The following is a 6,015-nucleotide window of genomic DNA, read 5'->3' as shown; positions in this document are numbered from 1 at the left end:
CTCAAACACCTTCTTGCCTCAACTCTCAGCAGCTCTTGACTTTACAAATCTTCAGAACATCTTCAAGACAGTTTATGAAGAAGTGTTCCTCAAGGAGTGTTCCTTCCTGTGGAAGGAACATCTTTTACCACAACATGCTTTTTGTCATTTGTGTTATACTGAGTGGTAACCATTTGTCTTAAAAAAAAAAAAAAAAAAATCCAACCAAGGAAAATATTCTTCCCCAAATTAGAGACTGCAATGGGATATTCTGCCCAGAATCTGAAGATACACCTTTCACAGCAGCATAAATAATACTTCTGGTATAACTCAGAAGAGTGACCCTCGTGTCACATGCAGCCCTTTTATCCTGTCTTTTCCATTCTATGTGGGACAGCATTAATTAGTTGTTCCCACAGGAATTCATTCCACAAATCCTTCTTTTGCTTGCTCTGTTGTGCTGAGATACTGAGCTGCTGCTGTGCCATCAGCCCATCATTTTTTGGGTGCTGCCCACCTGAATGTTGAGCACCTTGAATCCAATGTGGCATTAAATCTTTTAAAGTTCTGGCCTTGACCAAAGCTCTCCACAAGGAAACATGTTACATGATTACTAAATTTTTGTAAATTTCATAGTCAAGCAGACTGCATTATTTTGTAATTCCCTGAGATGCACTGAAGGAATGCAATGCTGGGAGTGTACAACCTTTGGCTCACACATGAAGCACAAAGATGCAGGCAGCTATAAATAGCATGTAGGAATAATGCAACCATTACTATATTCTGCTATAACTGAACTTCTATTCTGCCTGAGGGACACGAAATCCAGGCCTAGTTTTCATCAGCAGAATTAAATCCAAGTTTGTTCACACACAGACATCCATAAATTAAATGGTATCATGCAAGAATTAAACTAAAACTTTTAACTGTTCAGATTCAGTTCAGAAGGGGTTGGGACAACTCAAACTATGACATTCTTTGTCTCTCAGGCTGGGGTTTGACAGGACACAAATCTCATTGTGGACTACTAAGCAAATAGGCAACTTAAAATATTTTTTTATAACCAAATCACCCTCTTTTTTTTTTTTAACTGTGTTCCCTTAAGCATCAGGCTTTCTCACCACTATTAATATTCATGCTAGCTAGCTTGAAGTATTTATTTATTAATGCCCCCTAAACTCTTTGGCTTGGTCATGTGTTTGAGTGCTGATCAGAGGATCATGGAATCATGGAATGGTTTGGGTTGAAAGTGACCTTGAAGATCACCTAGTTCCAACACCTCTGCCATGATGTCCTGCATTTGGCTGAGATGGAGTTCATTTTTTTTTTTAAATAGTTGGTACAGTGCTCTGTTTTGGATACAGCATGAGAAAAATACTCTGATGTTTTGGTTGTTGCTAAGTAGTGCTTACCCTTAGTCAAGGACTTTTCAGTGCCTCATGCTCTGCCAGTGAGGAAGTGCACGAAAAGCTGGGAGGGAGCTTGGCCAGGACAGCTGACTCACAGAATCACAGAACAGTTTGGGATGGAAGGGGTTCTAATTCCAGCACCACAGGCAACACCTTCCACTAGATCAAGTTGCTCAGAGTCCCATCAAACATGGCCTTGAACAATTCCAGGGATGGGGCATCCACACCTTCTCTGGGGAATTTGTGCCAGTGCCTCAGCATCCCCAGAGTAAAGAATTTCTTCCTAGTGTCTAATATAAACCTACCCTCTTTTAGTTTAAAGCCAGGTCCCCTTGTTCTATTGCTACAGGCCCCTGTAAAAAATCCCTGTGCAGCTCTCTTGTGGCCCCTTTTAGGTACTGAATGGCTGCAGGTAAAGTCTCCCCAGAACCTTCTCCAGACTGAAAAACTCAATCCTCTGAGCCTGTCTTGATAGGAGAGGTGGTCCAGTCCTCTGAGCTTGTCCATGGTCCTCCCCTGGACTCGCTCCAACAGTCCCACACCTTTTAATGCTGGGGACCCCGAGCTGGTGCAGCACTGCAGGTGGGTTCTCACCAGAGCAGAGGGGCAGAATTCCCTCCCTTGCCCTGCTGGCCACGCTGCTTTTGAGTTCCCAGCCTGAATAAGCTTTTTAGTCAAGGGGGGAAAAAAATCGAATTTGAATTTGCTACACACTTGCTTACTCTTCTCACAACCTTCCCACTATTTCTTTACAAGCACTTCACATATTTCTTCATGTCTGCTAGAGCACTTCCAATGAAGAGCAATGGGATAGGAGAACACACTCTTTGTATATGGTAACATTTCAGAAATAGACACAATTACTGTGGCAGCACGCACGTACCGAGGGCACAGCTCAGCAGCTTCTCCTTCTGGCAGCACAGCCAGCTGTGCGATGTGCCCTCCAACCTGTGTGGCTGAGGAGTGACCCCCCAAAAATGCGTGGCCGCGGGGTGATCCCTCCAATCTGTGTGGCTGAGGGCTGATTCCCCCCAGTCCGTGTGGATGAGGGGTGATCCCTCCAACCTGTGTGGCTGAGGGATGATCCCCCCGTGTGACTGAGGGGTGTCCCCTCCAATCTTTTTGGTGTGGCGAGATCGCTCCAACCTATGTGGCTTGGCATGTCGCCTTCAATCTGTGTGGCTGTAGGACGTCCCTTCCAAACCCGCGTGGCTGTGGGATGTCCCCTCCAAACCCGCGTGGCTGTGGGGCGTCCCCTCCGTTCTCTGTGGCTGTGGGGTGATCCCTGCGGCCAGCGTGGCGCGGGGTGTCCCCTGTCCTACCCCACACCTATTCTCCGGGCCGCTACCTCACTAGGGAAAGCATTGACCCGTCAGGAACACGCTTAGAAACGTTTCACGTCGCTCCCCTCAGCTGGAGCGGGGCGTTCCGGCCGGGCCGCACCGCTTCCCTCAGACACGGCACATGGCAATTCCCGCCCCTCGCTGGGACCTGCTGGGTGAGGGGAAGGAAAGGTTCCTCGGCTGTACCACTGCGGGCCTTGCGGGTGAGCACGGCATGAGGCGACTGCCGCTTGCCTCGGCACCATCCGGCTCCTCCAAGCCAACCAGGGCCGGATCCCAGGGCCGCATCCCAGCGCAGCATCCCGGCGCTACACCCCGCTCGCCGCCCCGGCGCCCGGGCGCGCTCCCTGCCCGCCTCTTCCCCCCCTTCGGCGCCCCCCCGCGCGGCGAATGGTGCGAGCCGCAGGTGTGGCCGGCGGGACAAACCAACGGCGGCCGGGGGGGGGAATCGGCGCGGCGGGAGGGCGGGACGGGACGGGGCTGGCAGCGGGCGCATCACCGGGAGCGAAGCGGGCGGAGCGGCCGCCGCGGGAGATTGAAGTGCCGGGGCCGCGGCGGGGCGAGGAGCGTGAGGCGTTGCCGCCACTGCCAGCGTCGCCCGTAGGGAGGAGAATAGGAGGAGGGGGCCGGTAAGTGCCATGGCCCGGCGGCAGCGGGAGCGCGGCCCCGGCGGCGGCGGTGCCGGGGGCCGGGCAGGGCACGGCGGGGCAGCGGCCGCGGCTCCGGGAGGCCGGGGGTCCGGCCCTGCCCGGGTGTCCGTCCCCGGCCTGGCCCGCCGAGCCGCGGGTGGGAGAAGGCGCGTGGCGAACCGGGAAAGGGCGCGCGAGGCGGGGAACGCCGGGCTGCTCTGCCCAAGGTTGCTGGCCCAGGTGTTGGCACAGGCAGGCCCTGACCTGGATCACAAAAGCAATCTTGGTTTAAATATAAAGTTAGATTTTTAAAATTTTTTTTCCCCCTGAAAAAATGTTTTCAGCTTGAGTCAGCTTCCTGGGCTGATTCAGGGTAGGGGCAGCGAGAGGAGAAACTCGTGGCTGGAGCTGATGCACGTGGTGTAAGTGCTGGTCGAAAGTGTTAATAGAGCTGCCGGCTAATTAGAACATCTGTATTAACTCTAATTAGAGCATCTGCAGGAACTCTAGTTACAACATCTGTAATGACTCTTGAGTTATAATTTGGTCATTCTTATCTTGATGGAGCATTTATTTTAATGCTGAGGTGTTTCAGGTGCCTTTGGGTGGGTGCATTTGTCCTTGAGCCTTTGCAAATATGTGTACAGAGTAGTTTTCTTCCTCGAGAACTAAACGTCTTTAGAAATTGAGTGATTCTTGTATAGCAGCACTTGGAAAAAGCTCTGTGGGTCATCATTACTTCATCAGCTTCAGGGGGTGATTGCAGGAAGAGCAGGATTTTAGAACACTGACAACTAGACGACTTTAATGCTCTAATTTTCTGTATATTCACTTATCAGAACCACATTTACATCCTGTCACATACTGAATGGCCTGGTATGTATAGGCATTCTTGAGCCTAACAGATGCGATGAAAGGCATTTGCCCTTCCCCTCACCAGCCTATAGAATCACAATGACAAAAGGCTGAAATATATGAGAAGATAGATTTGTTAAATATTAGAGCATAGTACTGCCTCTAAACATGATAAATTGAGTGAGTAAAAAATTGTATATTCCTAAAAAAGTCTGTAACTGGACACCAGTTTGATAGGTTTCAAAAGCATCCAAATTACTTTTATCACAGAAGAAGCAGTTCTGACATGCAGTACTCTGCTACCCTGAGTTCCTTGAGTGAATGTGGTAGCTGAGTCAGTGGCAGCAACTGTTTATAGTTCAGTCTTGCTGGATGGTGTTTCCCATCTTCTGGGGAGAAGCTGGAGCTTTCCCTCCAGCCCCTTGCTGGTATTTTTATCCCCTTCCTTGTCTAAAGCATCCATCTCTGTGCTGCCTCACTGTGTCTTGGAGGCTTGGCTGCGGGTAGAGCTTTGCTTTCACTTCTTTCACTTTCTATTCTCCTTGTCTACAGATACAGAGATATCAGGAACTGGCATTTGTTTCTTGTTCCTTGTTTTCTGGCAAACCTGAGCTTCTGTTAGGAAAGATGGTGTGATGCTGCTGGAGCACTAGAATTAGGCTGCCTTGTAACTTGTGTTTATTTAATAAGTTACTTATTATTATTACCTAGGGATCTCAAGTCAGCACCCTCCCTAGGCTTACTACTGTCAGCTGAAAGTAAAAATCAGAGTTTCCATTCAAGCTGCCTTACAAGTTTGAAGAGCATCCTTTCTTTGTCACATTTTATGCATCAAAACCTTCTAAATCCCGTTTGCAATGCCAAGCAAAATTTAATCATGCAATTGTGCTATGAATGTTTGGGCTTCTTACAACTAGGAGTGGCATACAAGAAGAGTAATACATTAAAAGTATTGAATGGCTGTGGCTTTTTAAAATCTCATTTTCAATCAAGCCCTCTTTTACTATCTCTGTTTTATTTTCATCTTCCTTCCTGCAAGTGTTTGGAGTTAAAAAATAATCTTAAAAATCTAATCTGTTGGGAGGAAACCCCAAGCCAAACAAAGCCTAATTAAATACACATACACCACATACTGTGGATTTCAGACAAAATCATGGAACATGAAGGGGTTGGAATGGGCCTTAAAGATGATCTAGTCCCAACTCCACTTCCATGTGCAGGGATACCTCTTGCTAACCAGGATGCCCAAGGCCTTATCCAACCTGGCCTGAACACTTCCAGGGATGGGGCATTCACAGCTTCTCAGGGCAACCTGCTCCAGCGTCTCACCATTCTCATTTCTTCCTAATATCTGACCTAAATTTCCACCCTGTGAGTTTGAACCTGTTATTTCTTGCCCATTGATACACTTCTGAGTTCCTTTTCTGCTTCCTGTTAGGTCTCCTTCAGATACTGGAGGTTTGTTTCCATGCAGCCTTCTCTTCCCCAGGCTGAGCAGCCCGGACTTTGTAGGGGAGGTGCCCCAGTCCCATTATCAACTTCTTGGCCTCCTCTGGACTTGCTCCAACAGTTCCGTGTTCTCCTTGTGCTGGGGGCACCAGAGCTGGCCACAATATTCCAGGTGGGGTTTCAGCGGAGGGGAACGGAGGAGGCGACAGTCCCCTCCCCCGGCTTGCCCTGCTGCCCACGCCGCTCTGGATCCTGCCCAGGATACATCTGGCTTTGTGGGCTGCGAGCGCGCACTGCCGGGTTAATGCTGTTTTTCACCAGCCCCCCCCCGGTGCTGGTTTTAGGCTAAGA

This window comes from Melozone crissalis, unplaced genomic scaffold, assembly GCF_028551555.1.
Source record: "Melozone crissalis strain CALT ecotype California unplaced genomic scaffold, PUWL_Pcris_2 ptg000006l_1, whole genome shotgun sequence".
Taxonomy (NCBI): Eukaryota; Metazoa; Chordata; class Aves; order Passeriformes; family Passerellidae; genus Melozone; species Melozone crissalis.
Note: the sequence above shows the minus strand (reverse complement) of the source record.